Here is a 26,349-nt window from a genome sequence, read left to right as displayed (position 1 = left end):
GAAGAGAGCATTTTAATGTATGGGTATTTATCAAATTACCTATCTCTGAACAAAAGGCTATCAGTGTAACAAAGATGTGTCTCTGTTGAACTGCCAACTCATATTCAATCTATGGCTACTCTGTATCTGTACATTTAGAGCCAGGCATAACAGAAAAATATAAAAATCCATGTGGTTATTGTCCAATATTGATTAACTATAAATAAGGTCATTTGGGATGTTTGTCTCCAGGTGTCTTCTATTTATTTTTCTAAATTGTAGGAGTATGGATGGATTAAAATTGAACCACTTTTGATACACATATAGATTTGGCATTTATAAGAGCGTAGGTTTGGAGCTTGTTTCAGACTAATTGGCCAAATATGGTAAGACGATCTTTCAAGCTACTTTATATATTTCCATTTTACAATCATTTTATTGTTAATTTTCTGCCTGTCTCTCTCTTTCAAATCTCACTTACTCTTTAAAAGCAAACTGATTATAATCCTTGGCGGGAAAACAGCTCCAAATTGCCAACAATAACAACAGACAGTTTCAATGTCTTCAGCTTAACTCAAAAAAAAAAAAAAAAAAAAAAAAACAAACACACACAAAAAAAACAAAACACTGATCCTACACAGAGCAAAGACATTTAGATTAAAAACTTGCAGGTAACAATGAAAATGAGACACTGGTTGGCATAGAATATAACACTTTCCCAAATTTTTCACTTTGCTTTTTGTAATTTTATGTATTGTGAAGGCTGCAAATGCTTTGCATGTCTGCATTCATGGAAAATAGTTACAGTACCTTTGGTAGACTGTTTAACTCTCTCATACCATGATGTTAACTTTCAAATTCTGCGTGTATGAAGTCTCTGGTATCAAAAGAGGCTGGCGGTAAGCACGATGTAATCTGAAGGATTTTCCAGGATGTGCTTGGGTAATCAACTCTGAATTAATTTTCATGATAAAAAAAAAACTATATTTTATTTGGAAATGATAACATGCTTTACATATTCTCAGTAAAGATAAGCTTGTCATGCAGAAATCAAATGTTTTATTGTTATAAAGCAGTAAAGCAACAAGCATATTAAATGTTAGGACAGTCAGTGATTTTCAGACATCATAATTAATCTAGGGTGAAAACTGTGGGAAAAAATAGTCTATATAATGTGAAAAATAAAGACAGGGTCTTTTGGGTTGTTTACCCTCAGAGATATATTGAAAGGTTAAAAGAAGTATTTTCCTGTTTTGTGTCCCAGTTGAAGAGGTATATTTTTCACATGATATAAAGTGACACTCCCTTGTAAAACAGATTAAAATTGAACCTGCTAAATTCGATGTCTCTAAATCACATAGCACTCTAACAATTGAAAATGTCATCTAGTAATCCCCCTTCTCCTGATGACATAACCCAAATCCCTTCTTATTGGACACAGAAAATGAGAAAGGATTTACAGGTGAAAGATTTCTTTTAAGACCCATGAAGTACTACGTTGTTTGTCTAATGATTCCATAAAAGAGAAGAAAAATGAAAAGAACAAGAAATAGGTGAAATCAGATATTCCCCCTCTTAAACAAAAATGGTCTCTTTTAATTGAAAGTGTGGAGATTTTTAAAAAGGAGTTGCTCATATTACTGACATCTTAAGCCCCTCTTGATTAAAGTTAATATATCCATTCCTTAAACAAATATGTTAACTGAAAACTGAATCAGAAGAATAATCATTTATGTGGAAATAAATTAAATATACAGGTTTGAGGTTAAAAGCCTTGCTTATTCAGCTGTGACTATTGGCTAGGTGTATATCAACAAGACTATAAGGAAAACCTGCAACCAGGTTTTGTTTGGTTTTCTCCAGCTTCAGTTGATATATTTTTTTTGTTTTATTTTGTTTGATCCTGTTTCTGCTCATTCATTGACTTCCTAAATGCCCTGACTACTAGAAAAGTTGGTATTTGGCATACTTAGAGTTAAATTTCCTCAGATTCCAGAATAGATATGTACAAACTAGGTGTTGTTGTTGTTGTTGTTGTTGTTTAACCTGAAAACTTTATTCCCCCCACCCCCCGGTTTCTACACCCACCCTCCAGAAAGACTGGAGATAATAATTCCTTCAACAGAGACAAAATGTACCCCAAGTGCTGAAAGAGGGAAGGAAGAGAGATAAGTAGGGAAGGAGCAGGGGAGGCCACTGTGACCAATATTCCCTCCAGACTGTTCCCAAGCTTTCTATGCATCAGTATTACAGATTTTTTTCAAGCAGGTTAGAAGCAATTCTGAACTTGAATTTAAGTAGGAAAGAGATGAACTACAGTCTGTTTTTAAAATTCTACATTTTTCCTTTTATCTTCCATTATTGGAAAGTTCACATGCAGGGTCTTATTGAAATCAATAGCTACTATTCATTGAGCACTGTGTGCAGAGCACCATATTGAATGTATCAGTTCCAACTTCACAATGCCAGGTAGATTTTCTTAGTCTACAGATAAGAAAATTGAGGCTCAGGAAATGCTATGTACTCTGTTCGTAAGTATTCAAACTATAAATTGGACACCTGGGTGGTTCAGTGGTTGAGAGGTCTGCCTTTGGCTCAGATCATGATCCTGAGGCCCTGGAATCGAGCCCCATATCAGGCTCTCTGCAGGCAGCCAGCTTCTCCCTCTGCCTATGTCTCTGCCTTTCTCTGTGTGTCTCTCATGAATAAATAAAATATTTTTTAAAAAATACCTAAGAAATTAACCCTGAGTCTTCCTCCTTACTCCATGTAGGTACTAAAACCTTTGTGCCTTTTACTGACTGTAAGAGGTAGATTAGGAGTATAAACATACCCATTTAGATGAGATTTGGGGCAAATGTTCTATACCTGATGAGGCCCCTCTCATCTGTGACCTTGGGCAGGTCACTCCAACTGGCCTTCATTTATCTCTGGATGTCTCTTTAATAGCAGTTGTCCCACTGGTATTAATTTGCTTGACGCCAATGCTCCCCTCTCGTTTCAGTATTCACCACTGAGCTTCCCCATGCCCTTAAAGTGTTGGGCAGGGCCTGGAGCTGCGGTTCAGGAAATGCTTGTGGAAATAATTGGTTATAAATCATATCTATAAACATATAAAGATGATTCCAATGTACTTGTGAGAAAGATAAAATTCTGTGTCAGTGGTAACCTTCTAAAGGTGGCAGCTTGGATGATTAGTGGCAGAGAGATGGTCCACTGGTCAGGTACTTCCCTACCTGGTCCAAGACAGGGGAGGCAGAGAATTCCACTTGGAGGGGAATATGTGGTAATGCCATCGTTAATGTTTGATTCCAATTCCATTGCCCACAAAGGCCTTTTCTCTCCATTGCTTGAAGGTGCAAAAAGGGTTTCTTTCCTCTCAGTCTCTATGAAGATGAGAATATAACTTTATCCAGAGAAGCTGATTTCACTAAAGTAGCAGGAATAATAAGGCTGACTATGTTATTAAAAACAGGAAGGTAAAGAAAAATGGTCCCCTTCATCCTTTCTATCCTGTAGTATGTAAAATTTATTCTCTTTCAATTGCAAAAAAAAAAAAAAAAAAAGACAATCACCTCAGTTTCGTATGCCAAATAAATCCTCCATTTGCATCCATTATCCCCTTGGCTAACCATCTCAGGTCGTTTGATCCTTCTGGCACAACAACTTGCCATCTGAGAAATATCATTGTGATAGCAGAGAAAACTGTTGAATCTATAGTGTGCCTGGTCTAAGCAAAAACATAGTAAGTTTATAATTAAAGTGAGTTAAACAATTTTGCTAGAATGGATAAAGTCAATTGATATCTGCAGACATATATATTTACACAAACATAAGAAGCAAATTGAGCATGTCATTATTTCAAATTGGAAATTAAAAAAATAATAGATTACTCATAAAGCTATCCAGGAACACAGAGAAATTGGTCATGGTGGAAATTTTAACTGTGAAAAGTGATGCAATTAAATATAATTGGACATTCACTCTGAACAGCAAGATGATACTCAGGGCAATCAAGAATAGATTCAGAATTGGAAGGAAAAAAATTGAAGGAAGCACCATCAACATTCATATTTTTTAAAAATGTAGTCAGGCAGTATGCATTAGAGCTTTCAAGTAAAATTACTTTAATGGTTTCATTTGGCCCTTAAATGAAATCTTTTGTTCACCAAGCCTCTACAGTCCCTCCGAACTTCCAAAAGTCATTTGTGTTCCTTAGAACAAAGGGCTGTGAAACAGGCTTGAAATGCTCACAATTTTGAAGGAGTATTGAAATATTTTTGAAGGTATTTTGAAATACACCTATTTCTCATTTATTCATCAGTTCAAGTCTTCAATATATCCTACTATGTGTCGGGTAATAGGAAATATGAGAGTGTATGATCTTTGCCCTCAAGATATGATTGTGTAAAGTGATGTGTTACATACAAATTGCTAGATAATCCCAGGAAGGGAGCTACTAACACCCCAGAATTATTAAGGAATCCGTTTTGACCTAAGTCTTGTGGAATGTATAGAAATTTGCTATGTAGAGAAGGTATAAAGCATTCTAGGTCTGAAAAGATCAAGTACAAGGTGGGGGGGGCAGAAAAAAAGGGGGGGAGTAATGGGGGGAACTGTTTAGCTATTTGTGCTAAATTATCCACCAAGAAACATCACACCTAAGAATGAATTATCTCAAGAGAAATAAGGTTTCATTAAATGCATACATGGCAGCTTTGATGCATCCACATTATATGCTCTTAAATACTTCCCCACAGAAACCTAGACTATACATATTCTCTCTGTACTAATGAAAGAAGTTGTGATATGTCTCTATTTTAAATACGTTTCTAGAAGTCCTCCACTCTCCACACGATGTAACAAAGTTGGAGATGAAAGGAAATCCCTAGTTTGGAATTTTTACAAGAAGTTATGTACTTTTTTCCAAAGCCAACATAAAGTTTGAGAGTCAAGTACATTTGTTAAGAACTGAGATTCAGGAATCAGAGTGCTTGGATTTGCATCCTCCCTCTGCTGTTTACCCGCTTTGGGAAGTTGAACCAGGTTTTTTAATTTTCCTGAGTCTCAGTGTCCTCATCTATAAACTGAAAATAATATCACTACCACCCTTAAAGGTTGCTGTGAAGAGTAAAAGTGATAATGCTTATCAGAGCTTGACATAGTTCCTGTCCCCAAGTAGATGTTCAGTAGTTCAGTTACAGTTGCAATAACTGTACCCAAGACAAAGAGTCACATGCACCCACAGATGTGCTTGCAAGAGGAGAAGATAATCTGATTTTTTATCTTGAAAAGATCCACTCACCAGAGTTGGCTGCCACAACTTACTTTCTCATACCTAGCTCTTACCTTCACCTTTCCCATACTTTATCATATCTTATGACTTTTTTAAAAAAGATCTTACTTATTTATTCATGAGAGACACAGAGAGAGAGGCAGAGACACAGGTAGAGGGAGAAGTAGGCTCCTGGAGGGGAGCCCGATGTGAGACTCAGTCCTGGGACTCCGGAACCACACCCTGAGCTGGAATCAGATGCTCAACCACTGAACCACCCAGGCGTCCCATCTTATGACTTTTTATTGAAACAAACCACAATGGCCAAGGACCAATGCTTCCTTGATCTCAACAGCGCAGCTTCCCTAACTATCATTGAGACTGCTTATGATGTGAACAGCTAAGACAACTAATAAGGCTGTCCCTTCAATGTGGTCAGCAGATGTACATTAATATATTTTTTGGTTCTCAAATTACATCTCCTGCCACCATTCTCTCTGTACATTTTACTCTCTCTATTTTCTGTTATATGTATTCCCCTCATTTACTCTTCATCATAGGGACACCTGAATCCTTAGCTACACTGTATCTCTCACCTTCTCAAATAGCCAACTGCAGGTCCCTCTGATTCTTCCTTTTCCAAACTATCTCTTCTTCCCTTCCCATTGCTGCCAACTTAACTCAACCCCCAGTCTCTCATGTGTGGCCTCTTGGAAGAGCCTCCGATCCTCCAGTCTATAATCCTACCAATCCATCCAACAGTTTATGACCAGAATGCATCTTTGCTCAGTAACCTCCAATGATACCATTAGCAGTGGGATAATGTTAAAATTGCTTAATAAATTATTCGAAATGGAAAATTCAAAGAAGAAAAAAACCACGCTAAGATTTTTTTTTCTAAATAGGCAATAGTTTAAAATATGAGCATGTGGAAAAAAAAAGAAAGACTGGAAGGAAGGAAGGATGGAAGGTAGAGAGAGACAAAGGAAAGAGCTCTTAAACTTTATAGATCAAGGTCAAGCTTACATTTAATGTCATAATAGAGCAGTTACCCTGCTTTTCTCCCTATGTACAAAAAAGAGTAAAACTATACATCATTAGCGACTGCAGACCATTTTAAGATCTCCTTTCAGATATATGAACTTAAAATGTTAATTTTTTCCTAAAAATTGTCATTATTAATCAAATCTATAAAAACAAAGTAATTTGTCTCAAGTATATATATACATTATAATTTCAAATTACAGCTTGGATTTAGTTAAGATATCAATGTATTATATTGGATAATTTTTCCAGTTACATTTCATATACTTATTGTGATTTCACTGATCACTAAAGAGAAATATAGCTCTCTTCTTGCTTACATAATAATACAACACACTTTAATTAAAACAACTTATTGTCTATATTTTGACAGGAAAATCCTCTCAAGAAGTCACAAAACTAAGAAGTTTTCATCCTATGATCAACCCCAAAGGTTGTGTTATGCTTTTTTTTTTGTGCTGCTACTATTAATTTCCCAGATATTTTTAAGTTTCTTTGTTCTAAAAATTCATCAAGATTTGAGCACACTTAAAATTACAGGGGGCATCGACACCAACTAAAGGTAAATGAACAATGAATTTCTTGTTGGTTTTTATTTTTAACATTTTCAGTTTTAAGTCAGAGAACCCTCAAGTAAAAAATCTAGACTTATCTAGTTCAACTGATTCAGTCCTTTTTTTTTTTTTTTTTAGAGGTTATGAGTTTTTCCAGTTCTTTTCTCTAACACAGAAACAGAAAAGCTTCCTACAATGGTCAACAGTGGCTCAGAAAATACTGTCATTCTTGTGTCCTCACACAAATTCTATCTCAATAGATTTTATTGGAAATCGGTTGAAACACAGGGCTTTCTGCCATACATATGTACATATCGTACATGTAATGTAACCTTTTTGAATGTATTCATGCCTATCTTCAATTTTACTGTGAACTGTGAAATCCACCTCTTCCTAGAGACCAGAACAAATTTTATGGATCTCCTTATAATCTTATAAATGGTGCACACGTGCCAGAAGTAAAATAAAAAAAGAAGCTGGCCATCTTTATGCGGTTATTTTGGAAAAATGCCCGTAAGAAATAAAAATATATGTTTTTTTCTTATCCCAAAACTGCCTCAGGCCTGCATGCTTCTTCCACTGGTAACCAGTCCCACTTACCCTCAATATTACTAAGGTATTTTTCTGGAAAAACTTTTTCATACCTGTTGAAGCTGTATTTCTTCTTGAAAATGAAAATATTTAATAATTACTTTGAGAGAGTGTTGTTATAAGCAAAAATAAGACAATATATACATGTACAGAACATTATGAGACATCATTTCCATTACAGCCTTAGATGACTTGGCAAAAGCACTAGCAGATTTGTCATTAATGAATTGTTGAAAAATTTGTGCTCAAACAAAACCCCAGGAAGAGAGTCGCTTTTTTATTTTCTCTAATTTCTAATGCAATTGTACATGTTTTAAGAACAAAACAAAGAACAAAAAACTTCAGGCCACGAAAATTGATATACAAATGTATACTTGATAGTAAGCAATTATGACGACAAAGTTTTACCTGAGTATCAATTTTTAATTTCTCTTCTTGGATACAAGTGGACTTATATGTTGAAAGATACAACCCTTTGACAACTTGAAAATCCAAAGAATCCACAGCAGCTGGTTCATAATTTCTCCTCTAATGTTGTTTCTAACTAACCTCCCTGCCATCACCCCAAAATTCATTCCCTCCCTCACAGCCAGACATCATAAAAATTCCCTGCTCAAAATGATGGCTCCAATCTCCTTCAGAATATGAACTAAATTTCCTTGCAAAGCTGCTTGTGATGTAGTCCTGCTTACTGGCGCTTAATTCACTGACCTACACCATCCACATGTTCTCTACTAGTGCTGAAAATAAAAGCTGTAGTTCCCCTAAGCACATCATGGATTTTATACATGACACTCCTTTCTGACTCCTATCTTCTTGTTTCCTATCACTTCTCACTTAGGAGTCAGCTCAAATATTAATTCTTCTAAGAATCCCTCCTTAATCATTCGCCTCTTCCTGCCAAAGACTCTGCTCCCATGAAACCCTAGGGAAAGTTTCCTCACATTCATTTGTACTTGTTTATCTGTGTATCTTCTTCATCAGACAGTAAACTCTTAAGAGATTAGAATGCTGTCTTTCTCATGATTGTGTGCTGGTACATGGCCTCCTGCCTATCATGATAAGTATCCGTTGAATTCTACATTCATCAGTGGTATATGGAACAATCAGGAAGCATTGTCCTAAAGGACAATAAAAAGTACAAAAAAGCTTTCTTAACTAATCCAAAAACATTAATACAGAGAGGTGACATTTAATCTGTTTGAATGCATATATTCTTTTAATAGAAGATCTCCAGAGGATAGGGAATGCATTTTAGAAGAAACTTGTAAGCAAGTCTAAAACTTGATACAGATAGTTAGCTAGTGCTAGTCACTAAGTTCAAAATGCCAGTTGACGGGTTTGATCTAAGTGACTATTCACTTCTTTTTACTCCATCTGCCATAAATACCATCTCATACTCACCAAACCTGTTACTGTCAATTTAAGCTTTACAAGGTTTGGGATAAGTCCTCTCAGTAATGAAGAGTAAACCAACTCAGAGGATCTGTTTTATATACGTGTGTGTATGTATGTGTGTATATTTGCGCTTTCTACTGCCTTTTAGGACAGTCCTTCCTGATTGTTCCATATATTACCGACGAATGCAGAATTTGACTGATTCCTTTTTTTTTTTTTTAAGATTTTATTTGTTTATGAGAAACACAGAGAGAGAGAGAGACAGAGACAGAGACACAGGCAAAGGGAGAAGCAGGCTCCATGCAGGGAGCCTGATGTGGGACTCAATCCCAGGTCTCCAGGATCACACCCTGGACTGAAGGCAGGCGCTAAACCACTGAGCCATCTGGGCTGCCCAGAGTTTGACTGATTCTTAATATGATAAGCAGTGGGCCACATACCAGCACACAGTCCTGAGAAAGATAGTGTTCTGGTCTTCTAAGAGTCTACTAGTATAAATATTATATATATATCATCCAAAGAACATCCAAAGAACAATCGTGGTAATAATAAAATTATCAAAAATGACAGAAGCAATTGGTGAGCAGTGACAATTTTCCAGGTATTATCTGACATGCTTTACAAAGTTGGATCCCCACAACCTGATGAACCCAGTTAGGAGAAGACTATTACTACCATCTTAAGAAGAACCTGAGGCTAGAGAGATGAAGTATCTTACCCAAGGACATGCAGCTAGTAAAGGTGAAACAGCTGGGATTTGAACCCAGAGAGTCAGACAAAGTGCCTGTATGATTTACCACTCTAGGATAGCCTGCTTTCTGATTCAATACAATGTCCTTACTGGGCACACTACTAGTACTTAATAATGATGATGATGATAAGTTATGTATCAGCCTCTTGCATCTTCTTAAATCATATTTAAGGCTAGAATTTAATACCTAATTTTGACCAAGGTAGGCAATTTGGAATGCATCTGAATATGTAACAGACATCACTAAATTTTGAATTGCTGAGCTGCCATTAATAGTTTCGGGAAGACATGCAGTTTGCAACATTCACTTTGTTCAACCACTGCTGCTTAGTCCTCCAGTTATATAGCCTTTCTTCATAATGCAAGCTGTTATAAAAAACATTACATTGTGAAGCCTGAAATACCGGCCAGTTGAAAAGAGAATATCCAGCAGGGCTCTTTTTATATATGTTTGAAAGTTTAATCATGTGCTGCTGGGTAGATGTTTGGCCCGTGAAGGTTACACAGTGGTCTCTTAAAGTGTACTATAAAAGTGCTTGTACAGGGGAAAGATCTGACAGGCTGATGGAGCTTCCAACCTCGGCAATTATTTCAGCAAATCTCCATACCATGGACTTTGTAAACCACATGACCCTTTTCCTGTCCCTGTTCTATTAATTGGAAACCATGTCACTTAGGAAAAATAACTCCTTCCATTTTCTTCTTCTTCTGATCTTAGCTGAACAGAAAGCTGCGATATGCTCCTGGCCCATCAAGGAAACTGAAATTCAAGCAGCTTTCTGGATTTTAGACACATACACACACAGACACACACACACACACACACACACACACAAACACATACACACAGTATTTGATTATATAAAGTTGAGGAGGAATAAAATTTTATTGTATTCAGCTGCCTCGAAACCATCTGTTTTTCTCTCTAAATTTTGGAAATTGCCAAATATTCAATATCCAGAAAACTCTTTTGATCTCCTAGCGAGGCATGTGAATTGTAACATTGATTTCTCCCTGCAATATGTCCCCCATGGGAGTGCTAGTGCGTTACATGATCCTGGTGCCCCAGCGAAGCACTCAGTAATACCCTTGAAAAACCAACGTTGCCAAGATGGGCAGCCTGGTATTAAAGATCATCCCGAGATTGTCATCATGTTCATTTGTGGTCGGCCTGTGACGAAGCAGAAATTCAAGACGGACCCTGAGAATAAAGTCGGCTTTGTGGCATTTGTCAACAAAGCTATATTACTGTTTTGATCCAGATGACTCTCTAGATAAAGGAGAGATGCCTGTAAATCATACAATGGATGTAATTTAAGAAGCGCTGAGCATAAATGGCCCTGAGCAGCAAAGAATACTGATTCTTTTTGTTATTGTTGTTCCTGGGATTATTAGTGTCACATCCTTCGGACCATTCTTCCCATTAATCCTATCAGCTGGGAGAACATCTATAACTTCGAAGGGAAAGGAAATCGTGCTTAGCAGCCTCGGGGTCCTGCTGAGAGGGGGAGTGGTGGTCCCTGCAGCAGTCTCTGTCTGTGAGGCCTCACACAATCTTCCAGTTCCATCTATAAGATAAAATTAGTTAATGAAACAAAAAAAAAAAAAAAAAAAGAATTTATAAGGGGAATCTTCATCTTAAAAAAATTCAGAACATTTCCTTTTTAATAGGTTTTATTACTATGCTGCATCCTACCAGTCTTGTTTTTCCCTTGTGCTGTATATTTACGATTCTTTATTGACCTCAGCACTGCCCTGAGAATCTGTTCTATTATTCTCTTCTTTCTGCAAGCCAGAACTCAGGTTGACATCCACAAAGAATGTGTACTGAAAGGTGTGGGCAGATTAGATTCAAAAGTCAGCCATTGTGAGTTTTAGCACATGTTCCTGTTAAAATGAGAATAAGGAGACACTTCTCGTATTTTATTTTATTTTATTTTATTTTTTTATTTTTAAGATTTTTATTTATTTATTTATTCATGATAGACACACACACACAGAGAGAGAGGCAGAGACACAGGAAGAGGGAGAAGCAGGCTCCATGCCGGGAGCCTGACGTGGGACTCAATCCCAGGACTCCAGGATCATGCCCTGGGCCAAAGGCAGGCGCTAAACTGCTGAGCCACCCAGGGATCCCCCACTTCTCGTATTTTAGATATTGTTATCTGATTATTTCTGCCCTCGTTAATTTATTTGGAGATTGGACTTTGGCTTGCAAATGTATTTGCTGTTTTTGCACACATATCCAGGTTTTCCTAATGCAAACAAAATAATTCCAAATACATGTGAACTTCTGGTAGTAATGTTCCAAATCTTGCACACTTTTTTCCAAGTAAAATATTATCCCACATTGTAGCCTTTGTATGTAAGAACAGACAATGCTCAGGAGGGAAGTGGTGGGTCTCTTGTCATTTAACCTGTTCTCTGTTGGCATATGCTTTACTAACAATATATAAATTCATTTTCTAAAAGAACACACATTGCCTTTAAGAATTTCTTTATGAAAAAGAAGCTTTTACAGCCTTTTATTATTTTTTAAGCAAAGTATTTTTCTTCTCAGTACTAAAGACTAAAACCTGTTAGTAGTGAAGCAGCATATAAGCAATATTTTGTTCACAGGGTCAGAGCATGAAGTACTAAAAATAGCTCTGCTTTGGTTTCAAGCAAACGCAAACTTAAGCTCACATCTGCTATGTGACTGAAGGAAGTTTCTTCCTCTGAGATCCATTTTCTTCATGTCCAGAAAAAGAAACTAATGCTGCCCTGGAAGATGGTTAAGAAATTCAAAATAATGATTGGAAAGTGTCTATTGTCTGGTCTATTAAACTCAAAGTCAAAGCAGGATTACTATTTTAACAATATTGCATTTACTTATTTTTTTTATTTCAATGAACTCTAATTTCTTTGTGATTTCATAGCACTTGGATCTTTTTTCAGCCCTGAATAGATCATCAATAAATCTTCTAACAGTCCCTTCTTAAAGTTATTATACACATCTTCCTGACCATTATCACTTATTTATTAAGAGCTAGAGAATTACTCTCTTGATTTTCTCTTTCTTATTCAAGTCTTAGCATATTCCTTGGTGACTTCAAGGTAAAACATAAATTCATTCTTTCTTGATTGCTTTCATTCTGTCTTTAAATAAATATCTTTTGGATTATAAACCCTGTGTTAGGCTACTGAAATATTATGGTGAACAAAAGAGATGCTTTTTCTGCCTTCATAAACTTCACATCCCAATTCTGAAGCCAGCCAGAAATCACATAGCTAGTGCACCCCAAATAATAAGGATAAATTACAACTATGTTAATACCATATAGGAAAGAAACATTGTCTTTGTGACCATGTAGAGGAGGAATCTGGGAGGGTTGGTGTCAAAAAATCTTTATTGGATAACAATTAAATTGATATGAAATTTGAAAGATGACTGAGGATTAAGTAGATGAAAGGCCTGTTGGGGGTAAGACCAGAAGTGAGCAAGGTAGAAGAAACAGCAGGAGCCAAGACCCTGTAGTGGGAAGAAGCAAAGTGTGTTCAGGTACCTGAGACAAGGCTTGACTGGCTGAAAGGGACACGGGTGGGAAAAGAGGTTGGGAGAGGGGGATTCATGATGTTAAACTGGCACCCTCTCAGATATATTTATGATGTTAGTCTTTATTCCAAGAACAATGGAAGCCACTGAAATGTTTTTAAGAAAAGGGTAGGTGACATGATTATGTTTGCATTTTGAAAGATCTCTCTGGATGCTGTTCAGAGCACTGCTTTTCAAACTCTAATATGCCTATGAATCACAGGGATGCTGTTAAATGCAGATTCTGATTCAGTGTTTCTGGGGGTGGGGCCCTCGTGCCTGCACAAATTCTCAGGTGAAGTGGCTGCTACTATACTTTGGGTAGCAGGAGTTTAAAGAAAAAGTGTGGATAAGAGTAAGATGGGAGGCCAGGAAATCAGTCAGGAAGCGTTCTTTGATTCTTTCAATCAATGTATATTCAGTATTTACTAACTGCTAACCCAGCCCGGCTTCCAGACTATGGGAACAGCATGACTGTCTCAGTTTGTTTTTTGTTTTGTTTTAAAGATTTTATTTATTTATTCATGGGAGACACAGAGAGAGAGGCAGAGACACAGGCAGAGGGAGAAGCAGGCTCCATGCAGAAAGTCCAATGTGAGACTCGATCCCGGGTCTCCAGGATCACACCCTGGGCCAAAGGCAGCGCTAAACCTCTGAGCCACCCGGGCTGCCCTCAGTTTGTTAAATAGCTTACACACTAGTGGCTACTGCACTGCATAGGTAGGAGAAGACAGAAGCTTTGGCTGGAATAGTGGCAAGGACACAGAGCACAGTTAACTGACTGTGGAGATATGTACATGGCAAAACAGGGTAAGAGGTTGGATTTCAAAGGATGAGAGAGAAGATTTAACAAAAAGGATGTCTCTGTTTCAGGCTATCTTTAAGACAGCCACATAAAGTGCTTATTTAAATCTATGGATTTAGAGCTCAAAATAGAGGTCAAGGCTGCCAGGGAGATCATAAGTTAGATTGTCTGTAGGTTGAATGTGGGGTGTCTTAAGTATATTCAAGTGGACGTGCCAGGTAGCAACTTACCTCCTCCAGTCACTTCTGCTTCCGGCCAGCCCATACCCCTTGTCTTCTACTTTTCTGAGAAAACGCAGATGTCCTCAGATATTTCCTGTTCTCACACACACATTCAGCTGTAGCTGATCTCATCACTTCTTCTGTTTCTAGAGAAGGTGTCTCTCTTCTTTAAAATTAATCTCAGTCACATCCCTTAAATTACTAACATGCTCATCCATTCTCTCACCTGGCAGTCTTGTTCTAGTCTCTGCAAAATAATTTCTACCCTGGCAAGTCCGTTTAATCTACAGTTTTTCAGTCCTCACCTTGTTTTGACTTCTCTGCCACAATATTGCCTACTCCTTTCTTCTGAAAACTCTTATTCCTTGGCATCTACTATCTACATCATGTATATTTTCCTTTTACGTCTCTACAATGACTTCTAATCACTTCTGCTAACTCTTGATCTTCCAGGAACCTGATTATATCTTAATATAATGTAAAATTTTATACATTCTTTCTTCTCGTTACACAGTAACACTTCTCATTATACTCTTAACCCAGTGATTCTGCTACCACATTTATGCTTGAAATATGTATCACTAATCCATTCTTTTCTGAGCTCCAGACCCAGATAGCCAGCTGCCTACAGGACATTGCCACTTGAATGATTCCAGGCACCTTAAAGTCAGTATAAATGAAATTCAACTCATCTTCATTTACTGAAATGAGTTTCCTACTTTGTGTTACTGTTCTTGGTAAATGTTCTTGGCCGAAGCCTGAGATTCAGCTAAGACTTAACCTTCTCCCTTCTACTTGAAAACCAAATGATGAAAACCTGTTAATTCCTCTTCCCCTCCACTTCTGCTTTCCTTCGAGATCTCACCAGCCTTCATCATTGAACCAGCCTCAAAAAAATCTCTACATCTTTGTTCTTTCTTCTACTTCATCTTCAGGCTTTTGCCCATATGACCTTTCACTTTATGACTTAAAATTCTTCACTGGCTCCCTATTCTACAAGAAAAATGCCATCCTGTTAAGGCTCTCTGTAATCTAAGACCTATACATTTTCATAACTTTGGTCTCTCATAATAATCTCTCTTATATCCTAACAGCAATGAATTCCTGACATGTTGAATTAGTCAGACTATTTTATAACAATTTGCTTTCTAGTGAAGAACATCATAAGATCCTCCCAAAAGTCCTCTCCCTCGTCATTTTTGAAAAAATATACTCACCTTTCCGGACTCCATTCAAGTAGCATCTTTTTATCCAAAATCTTTCCTGATCCATCCCACTCCTTTGTGCCTATACTGCACATGGGCACATGTTTCATAGAATAGCAACTTATTTGTGTAATTGTTGATATGCCTACATTCACCAAACTGCAAATTACTAGAGAATGAGATTTTATCTTTGTAAGTCTGAATATCCCAATCCAACTCATTGCACAGTAATATAAAGTCAACACAAAATCTAATATAGTAGCACTCCCTTTATCCACAGGGGATGTGTTCCAAGACCCCCAGTGGATGCCTCAAATCAGAAATAATACAGAACCCTATATATACTATGTTTCTCCTTCACATACAGACCTATTATTAAGTTTAATGTATAAACTAGGCACAGTAAGAGATTAACAATAACTAATAATAAAATAGAACAATTTTAACTACTGTAATAAAAGTTATTTAAATGTATTCTGTCTCAAAATATCTTTTTTTAAAGATTTTATTTACTTATTCATGAGCGACACAGAGATAAAGAGGGGCAGAGGCATAGGCAGAGGGAGAAGCAGGCTCCATGCAGGGAGCCCAATGTGAGACTCGATCCTGGGACTCCAGGATCACACCCTGAGCTAAAGGCAGATGCTCAACTGCTGAGCCACCCAGGCATCCCACTCTCTCAAAATATCTTACTGTATGTACTCATCTTCTTCCTGTGATGATGTGGATAAGATGCCTATGTGATGAGATGAAGTGAGGTGAATAACATAGGCACTGTGACATAGTGTTAGGCTACTGCTGACTTTCTGATGCTATGTCAGAAGGAGAATCTGTGTCTGGACTGCAGAAGACCATGGCTAGCTGAAACTGCAGAAAGCAAAACCATGAACAGGGGGAGACTACTGTATGTATGATAATAATTCGGTTTTTAACCCTCACCTGCATAGTGCCACATCTTGTCCCATGCCACCATAAACCCATTGTCTTAGTCACCTCCTAATTTTGCATGGAGTTTGTTCTTCCTAAATTCTTTTCCCTTATACATTTAGGTAGCATTCCAAAATCATCGCCCTTTGTAACTACCTATAATGGGAAACCCAATCCTTCTGGCACTTCTATAACAAGCTTGGATATCTAGACATCTGGCTTAGATCCCTCATCTTCACTATAAACCTTAGGTTGCCATCCTCTCCTGGGAGCAACAGCCTTGCCCCCTTCTCCTCACTTTATAAGCATTAGTTGTACACTTGAGCCCTTTTGGAGGGTGTTAATACTCCTATACCTGGCGCAATAATTATACTCATTATTTTGGACAATTTCTTCTGGGTACACCCTAGTTTATCAATTTTAAACTGACTCTAATTTTCCATGTGTGCCTTACACACCACGCAATCAAATAGGACTTCTATTTGTAAAAATTGTCATCTGTTGAGCATTTGCAAAGTGCTAAGTACTCTCCGAAGTGCTTTGCTATGAAATAGGGATGATTGAAGGAAAGAGTATCAAGTCAACTAAAATTTTAAAAAGCAATAGTGAGAGTCAGAGACAGAGAGAAAAAGGAAGAGGGAATTTCTTTATGCTTAACAAAACGAAGTTTCCCTATGAGGTTCTATTCCCGTTTGTCAGTGACTAATCCTGCTACTTATAGACATAGTAGATATGAATCAGAATATACTCACATTTTGCTGAATATTTAATATAATTAATGTATTGATCTCTCAGCCAATGCTTACAACTCCCTCTCTGATCTTCCTCCAATTCTCAAGTCTCTCCCTCTTACTCCACCTGTTCCCATTTTCAAATTTCCTCATCTCACTTGTGCCAGGAGCTGGGAGCAGCAAGGACAGAATGGAAGTATCGTTCACCTCATGGTCGGGTGCACATCGGCACAATTGTAGGTAGTGCGTCACTTCTTTGGTTTCATCTGCTCCTCCAGCTGGTGCAGGTACCTTACAGTCTCTCTTGGCATAGATGCCTTCTGAGGTTGGCTTTTATTGTGTGGCCATGAGAATGACCTTTATGTGCCCATATGGGCCGTCTTGCAGCTTACTGAAGGGTAATTCTCTAGAAGCTTGGCTGAAACTTCCCCTTTGTATCCTTGGTGGGTGACCTACCCCGTGTTCTCTGCTGGTGTGGTCATCGAGCATGCTGGGTTGACATATATGTTTATATTCCCATTCCAGCCTGCTGAGGCACTTTAAAAGAAAGCATCTAAAAATAAATGTGTTATTTCTCACAGCTTCGCGTAATGTGCCAATTTGATCAGCATGCTTTATTAATTGAAATAAAGTTATTAATTGAAAATGTTGAGTATTACTGTGAAGAAAATAGGGTTCTGAGACTTCACTGGAGGTGGCTTTCTATGTTAACAACTCATTAAATCTCCAACTTCTGCATCCAATTAATCAACTACTTACAATTTTACCTAATTATGCTCCCATTCATCACTCATTCTCATCCACAAAGATGTTATTAAAAGTCATTGTCAATGTCTTGCAGAAAATCAGGCTCTACATGCCTAAAGAATTGTCTGGTAATCTTAATAAGCAAGGAATGAAGGAGGAAAAGGATAAGGAAGAAATAAACATAGGAAGAAAGAAAGAGAGAGAAAGGGGGAAAGTGTGGAGGAAGGAATAGAATAGCATTTTTTAAAAAAATGAGAAAGGACAACTTCCATTATTGATCCTCACTCAACTCCCTGCGAGTGGTGGTGCTTACTGCAGTTCTCTCTGAGTGTTCACAAATCAAGGGTTTATTAGTCCATTGCGTAAATATGGGTTTTTTTCGTGATTCTCTTTGAAATCATAGAACTCTTCTTCCCTACCAAAATCGTATCTGAGAAAAGCAAAGCATTGACGTTTTGGCTGCAGTCTCAGTGCAGGTACTCGGCCTCTCCCTCTACTTCTTCCTCACCTCCAGCGCTTTCCTCTAGCACTGCTGTCCTTATGGTTTCTGGTAAGAACCCCAGGGCATGGACAACCATAAGGCATGGACAACTGAAGTTTGTAAAACTTTAGATCTTTTTTCTGGAATCACTTCAAGCTCAACAATCTGTGGTGCAGATAGACTACTTTGTCTCCCATTTACGGGAAACCAGAATGTTATTTTCTGCCTCCAATTTTATAGCATTCCTTCCATTTCCCACAAGTCTTCAAAATGTATTAGCAACAGACACATAGACATCGCCTGAGCTAGTTCCCCTGGAGCCTAGGATGCAATTTGTCTGGATCATTTGGAATGCCTGGTCTACTCTATAAATTATTTCACCCCTCTTGCAGATGAATTCTCACCTGATAATCTGTGCTCTCCCCTCTCTGGCTGAAGGATCATTTCCTCTGACAAAGTAGCTAAAACTTTGTGAAGTGAAGGGGTTCTGTTTTTTCCCCTGTCATCTGTTAACATTATACCATCTGTCCCAAGCAGCAGGCTTATACTTACTTTTGTCTTTTCCTTGCTTTTAACATGTCTGAAAAAGCCCTTTGGTACTGTTGACATTTTTCTGAAGCCACATTTTATCCAGGATTATAGATTTTCTGATGTAATTTATATAAGTTTATAGTACTTTTAATACTAGTTCTTGGTCATGTCACCTAATTTCCATGTTTTGTACATGACAAATTCCACTCTAAAACAGCAGAACCTAAGTGTTAGTTGCCGCTCTATCTTACAGACTTGAGCTCTTCAAAATGTTCTTTCTAGAAAGAGCAAAGACACATAAATCCCCCCACCCTACTGACTTTCACTCCCACATGTTGGGATCCTTTATAATTGGGAATTTTTTGTTTTAGAGCTATCAAACCCTGCTTAAATTCTTTACCTTCTGAAGCCCCAGGATGAAATTCTATAAATATGTTTACTCTTACCTATTTCAATATACCTTTCTGAATTTCCCACTGCACATGTGACATCGTTGCCTTCCCTAGTAACAGCCATCTGTGTCCAACATCTCCAGGTACCCCTTCATCACTATTTGATGGTCACCATTAAGTCCAGAGTACTAGTCCCAATTAGTACTTGTTCTGTCTTCTGAAAAATGAAAATCTCTTTCAAGAATTTTCTTATGGGTTGAATTGTGTCTCTGCAAAAATTTATATATTGAAGTTCTAATCCAAAATAGCTACAATATGACCTTATTGAGAAATAGTGTCATTGCAGATGTCATTAGTTAAAATTAAGTCACACAGAGTAGTATGGGTCTCTTTTCCAATATGACTAGTGTCCTTATTAAAAAAAAAAAAAAAAAAAGTAGGGAGGAATTTGAGCATAGACACCCAGTGGCACAGCCCCATGTGAACATGAAGGTGAAGATTAGGGTGACTCATCCATAAACCAAAAAGTGTCCAAGATTGCTAGCAAACCACCAGAAGTTAGGAAAGAGGTATGGAACAGATATCCCCTCACAGCCATCAGAAGGAACCAATCCCTTAAGCACCTGGGACTTCTACCCCCAGAACGGTGAGAAAGTAAATTTCCATGGCTTGAGCCATCCAGTGTGGACTACTTTTTGATTCCACTGTAGCCAACCAATGCAACCAGTTATAAACACATCAAATAGTATGCTTCTAGAAGAATTTGTCCTCCACATGGATCCAAATGATCTGAAAATCCTATTACTATAGGAACTTATATATTTCCTTTGTCAGTGTGTTTTGTTTTGTTTTGTTTTCCTAAAGCCCATCATCCATTTTCTCCATCTGGCTGGAAAGTTTTAGTTTGATCTAAATTTTACTTTCATTTCATTTCATTTATTACATGATCACCTTAGATGGATGAGAAATATGTTTCCTGATACTCAACTTTTGTTTTTACTGAATTTATTGGCACTTTGTCTGTTATTGCCACTCTTACTGTGACATGTTTATGTAAAGAAGACCAGGAGAATAGCATCCAAGAACCTAGGTGCAAGAGCTGGACTGGTGATGTTAAATCTTTGCTAACAATATGAAATTAATCAAGTTTCTTAATTTCTTCAGGCCCCATTTTCCTCATCAGATGATTTAAAAAATAAATAGATAGATGATAGATGATAGATAGATAGATAGATAGATAGATGATAGAAAATACCTATCCAATAAGTTAGTGGAGATGATTAAAAAGCCAACAAATGGGAGAATCTTAGTTTTCAAAATCTATATACTCCAGATTTTCTTCTTTTTAATTTAATCAAGGAATTTTTCTCTTTTTCTTCCCTCCACTTTTAGATTAAAATCCTACTGGTTCTATTGGCAAGTATCTGGGTCACTCTTCTTTGACCTCTTCAAATAATTCAATCCAAATCAAGAACACATTCTCATAGATGAAATCATGTCCAAGAAAATAAGCCATGTCTTTCTACACAGCAGCCATTTGTTCACTCCCAATTTTCTTTCTGCTCTAAAGTGATCATTTTCCATCTCAAGAAGAGGTAAAATTGGATTTTCAAGCCTGTTAGTTTTTACCTGAAAACCCATAGCGTCTTAGAGATACCTTGCCAGTTGACTCTGGCAGTGGCATTTGTCTCTGTACAAACCAACAAGAAGGTCATTTCAAAAATTCCATCAGATTTTCTGCCACATAAATGGTAATTAGTATGGGAAAATTAATAATTAATAAAATCTTCCCTCATCACAACAGCCTGGCCACAAAACCCTCATTGAATGCTATAGTCAGCAGCCATTAATTGCCTTGGGCTTTCTTCTTGGAAGCCACTAACAGATTTCCCCAAATCTCCTAATGACTAAAAGTCCTCTTTAATATTCAGGGAAACAAGGGCTGTGTTTTCTCTTAGGTACCTGCATTCTGCTCCAGTGTCACATGGCACTGTTGGTTCAAAGCTTCTCTCTTTTCTCATCAGTTTTTCCAGTCACCAGCAAAGTTTGACCAATTCTGATTGCTTTCAACTCCCTCACAATGTTGTTTTCCCCCTTGTTTTTATTCACTTTACTTCTTATGTGCTATCTAGGAATATTTCAACCCCGAAGAAGAAGTTTTCCTCAAACACTCACACCTTCTTTCCATTCTTTCACCTTCTCTTTTGCTTTAAAATTCAGAAGTTCATAAAATTTGCCCAGTGATTAGCACAAGTCCCCTAGCTAGTTTTCAATCACAAAATGCAGAGATGCAATCAACCATATCACAGACAGTATTGCTAACATTTTTTTAACAAATTTCTGTTTTCTCAACTTTTTTCTTTTTATCTGCTTCTCTCCTCTCCTTGGCAGGCCTTTGACTATTTCTAGAATTTTTTAAAATAAATCAGGTACCAATAGCAATGAATTAAATCAAGAAAATCCTTTCCTAAATTTGTCATGCAGCTATGCCAATCAAAGGCAATCCTGACCAGAAACCTCCGTTTCCCCCTTCACTTTCCTTAAAGACTGCCAAATCTGGGGGATCCCTGGGTGGCGCAGCGGTTTGGCGCCTGCCTTTGGCCTAGGGCGCGATCCTGGAGACCCGGGATCGAATCCCACGTCGGGCTCCCGGTGCATGGAGCCTGCTTCTCCCTCTGCCTGTGTCTCTGCCTCTCTCTCTCTCTCTGTGTGACTATCATAAAAAAAAAAAAAAAAAAAAAGACTGCCAAATCTATGACAATTTAATAATCCCACTCTTGGCTTCGGAGGTGTACAAATGGACATCTCAATGAGACTAGCAAACTCATTATTCACAGCCACCTAAAATGTGATCCTTGAATGCTAGTGCTGAAAGGCTAGTGGTATAATTCACTAGGTCTCTTTGAATTTTAATTAAAATTATAAAAAAGATTTTGAATTCCAATATGAACTGGAGCTTTCTATATTGACCATCAGATATGTCATCGAAGCTAAAGCTCCTATGTGCAGTAAATGAAGAACTCTGACAATGCTTTTCATTTTTATTTATGAATTTCATTCTATGAACACTTCTGGCAATGAATTTCAAATTATCTTCATTCTTCTTTAGTGGACAACACTACCTACTATTTGTCAATGAACTATACATACCACATTCTAAGAACCAGGCTCTGAATGATTTTGATAGGTATTTTTAAAAAATACAGTGTGGGTCAAACCTTTATGTTCAACCCATAGAACCTTCTTTACATGTGTTTATTTACTGCGCATTCTCTTTTTACTGTGCCATGCTTAATTTCTTTACATCTTAAAGGGCTGATATTCAGTATCATTGACAATAAAGCCTTTAGAAAATTAAATCAACTCTTGCTTCCTTTTGTTATTAAATGCCTAAAGAATGTGTCTCTGTGGGAATCACATTACATAGTATCATAGTAATAATGTTGATAATAACAAATACGTTGGTAATAGCACCTAGCTATACAGCACTTACTCTAGGTCATGCACTATTCTATTTATATATGTAAACTCAATTACTTATCACAATAATCTCATAAATAGACACCATTACTATCCCAGTCTTACAGGTGGTGAACCTAAGGCACAGGGAAGATAAGTTGCCACACCAGAATTAAAAGTTGAGCATCTAGAACAAGAAATCACAATCTAAGTTAAATCAGCTATTGCCTCCAGATCTACATATGTAATAAAACCTACTATTTGAAGCTTGAAGATTTCTGCTTAAATAAAACCTCACGCTAAATATGGCATATGGAGTACTATTATACACATGGTGTGATGTTAAATGCTGCAATTTTGTTTTCATATTATGATACATAAAAAAGAGAAAAAGGAAGCAGGAGTTCAAAAGCCAAAAGTGATTTATTAGGTACTCAGAAATATAAGCAGTACAGCAAAAGGAGTGGCCTAGAGCAGCCGGGAAGTCTGGATGGCAAAGAAGGTTCTATCTTTCAGCACATATATTATTGGTTGTATTCTCCAATACAGCATCTGTACTGGAACCAAATGCCACAAAATGCCCTTCCATGATTAAAGTTTTCAAATATTTCAGTGTGTTATTGTGTGTGCATCATTGTGTTTTCACAGGATATGCATTCATGTTACTTTATACAGGATATACCTAAACTCATCCTGATTGGCTTTTCCTCAAAGATAGTCACAAATAATAATTCTTTTTACAACAATTATCTTATAACCAACTTTGTTTTATCAAAACATTGATTCCGTTTGATTAGGTATGCTTGTATTCATAACTATGACTCAAAATTCTCAGTAGAACTCTAAATTCTCAAGCCTCATTACACTGTTCATATTAAAGATTTAACTTATTGGGATCCCTGGGTGGCGCAGCGGTTTGGCGCCTGCCTTTGGCCCAGGGCGCGATCCTGGAGACCCGGGATCGAATCCCACGTCGGGCTCCCGGTGCATGGAGCCTGCTTCTCCCTCTGCCTGTGTCTCTGCCTCTCTCTCTCTCTCTCTGTGACTATCATAAGTAAATAAATAAAAAAATTTAAAAAAAAAGATTTAACTTATTTATATGATAGGTGTGTTATTTAAAGCATATATTCCATATACTCTAGTGAGGAAAAAATCATGTTCTGAAAAATACTTCAAATGCGATGTCATTGTATTTTTCTTTAAACAGCATCTTTTAACATTGCCAGTGAGCAGACGGGTGTAGAAACAATTAACAGCAGAAAAGAACAGACGGAATCTGAATTCAGAGACTTAAACCAGCAGGTAAAGACAGATTCATGGTTTTTTACCCATCCTAGATCTGTAGTTTGGAACAGCAGGTGGAGAGAAGACATGATTCAGGAGAAGTACATATTTTTATTTTAAAGAAATGGTCAATTAAACAGAGCGATATTTTTGAATTGCTGATGGACACGTACTAAATTGACTTATTTAGGAGAATCAGCTGGCATGTTTAGTCTCCATTTTATTTCTCTTTTCCCCCTTCTTAGAAACATGAAAATCCAATTCTTTTTAACCCTGCTGATTTTTTGACATTTTCCATTTGGCAAAAAAGAAATTTCTCTCTCTCTCTCTGGTGTTTCTAATGGACCTGAAACCCGTGTGATTAACATGGCTTCCTTCCTCACACTAGGCTTGGCATCAATAACGGCTTTCAGAAATAATGTGTGTATCTCCTGAGATCAAGTGCTAATTTCTGTGAGTTCTAGCTAAAAAGCTATTATACATGGTTTCCCTTATTTGGCAAAAAAAAAAAAATTTGGTGCTTGGATCTTTGTCTCTAAATTATTTAAGAAGAATTAAAATTACTATCAAGATCAAGTATGAATAAGAATTAAATTATGAACTTCCTTCTCTTTGGGAGGCCCTTCTCCCCCTGACCTAGGACAAGCAGGCAATGTTTCATAGTTCCTAACCCTGTTGCATATTAGAATCATCCAGGCAACTCTTAAACTAAAAAATATCGGTACCCAGACACCACCTTTTGAGAGTCTCAGTCAATTGTGCAGTACCTGGCATCTGATCAGTTTTTAAAGCTTTCCAAGGGATACTAATGTACAACCAGAATTTAAATCATGGGCTTGCTCTACCTAAACTCATATACTTTTAATGTTTTGTTTAAAAAAAAAAAAAAAAGGCAGTGGTGGGGCGCCTGAGTGGCTAAGTCATTTGAACATCTCTTGTTCTCAGCTCAGGTCTTGATCTCACAGTTGTGAGTTTGAGCCCCACATGGGGTTCTGCACTGGTTTTTTCTACTCGAAAAAAAGAAAGAAAGAAAGAAAGAAAGAAAGAAAGAAAGAAAGAAAGAAAGAAAGAAAGAAAGAAAGAAAGAAAGAAAGAAAAAGGCATTGGTTAAGTCAATGACTTGGGATTAAGTCATATGAAATAGTTCCATTAAAGTAAAAATGCTTTATCAAGGTAAGGTAGTTATGCTGACTTAATATTTCATGCTTAGCAAAATTCAGCTTCACAATTAGAGTCTAAAGTCAGTTCTGGTAATATGATCTTTCTTTCTGTTAATTCTTACAATCAATTTATCAATAAATAAATCTATGCCCAGAATCTGATCATTTCTGGCCAAGTCCACTATACCCACCCTTATCCAAGCCACCATCCTCTCCTACCTGGAAAACTCTGTGTCCTAACAGATCCCCTTTTCTACTCTTGCATCCCTATGGAACAATCCTTTAAAAATGTAGGTCAGCTCATGCCATCATTCTGCACAAGACCTTTGAATATCTCCCCATTCTGCTTCCACTCAGAGCCAAGACCTTACAGTGTCACAAGGCCCTTCATAGATGGATCTACCCACATCACCATCTGCCACTCTTCTCTGCCTTGCTCATGTGCCTCCTGTTGCACCCCAAACATTATAGGCATGCTCCTATCTCAAGACCTCTGCACTGTCTGTTCCCATTTCTAGAATGTTCTTCACAGATATCTACATGTCTAACTCCTTCCCTGCCTTTGTTTTTCTTAGAACATCATCTCAAGAGACCCCTCATGAGCATTATCTATCCTATCACCCTATCTGAATTGTAACTGCCCCCACTCCCAATACTCTGCACCCTGCTTTTTACTTTGTTTAACAATACTTACCAAATTTGAAATTTTACATAATTGGCTTATTTATTTTTATGGTATATAGTCTCCCCCTTTTAGAATGTGTGCTCTCTGTGGGCAGAGCCAATTATCTCTTTTGTTTAATGATCTAATTCAAGGGCCTGAATCTGTGTGGCACACACTAGCTAGGAAACACAAGTAAATGTTTGTTGAATGAATAAATGAGCAAATAAAAACAAACAGCAAACTTGTATCATCATACTTTCTAGGAAATTGATCATTTCTTTTAGGTATGGTAATAGCTTGGTTTTGTAGGAATATTGTCACATTTCTAACTAGTTTTACATACTGACGATACTGTTTGGAGTGCTTCAAAACTTCTGGCATGCTCTACAGGCCCTCAAATTTTTTATGCTCAGAATGAGGTATAAAAAATAAACTATTTCAGGATTAAGAGAGCATTCCCATAAAACTATCCCTTTATCACTAAAATTATTGTCATTTCATCTATATAGGCAAAACTTTCCATTTTACCTTCATATGTATTTACCTTATAAAATATACCCACTCCACCACATATCA

This window comes from Canis aureus, chromosome 33 (assembly GCF_053574225.1).
Source record: "Canis aureus isolate CA01 chromosome 33, VMU_Caureus_v.1.0, whole genome shotgun sequence".
In the NCBI taxonomy this organism is placed as follows: Eukaryota; Metazoa; Chordata; class Mammalia; order Carnivora; family Canidae; genus Canis; species Canis aureus.
This window is presented reverse-complemented; position numbering follows the sequence as displayed.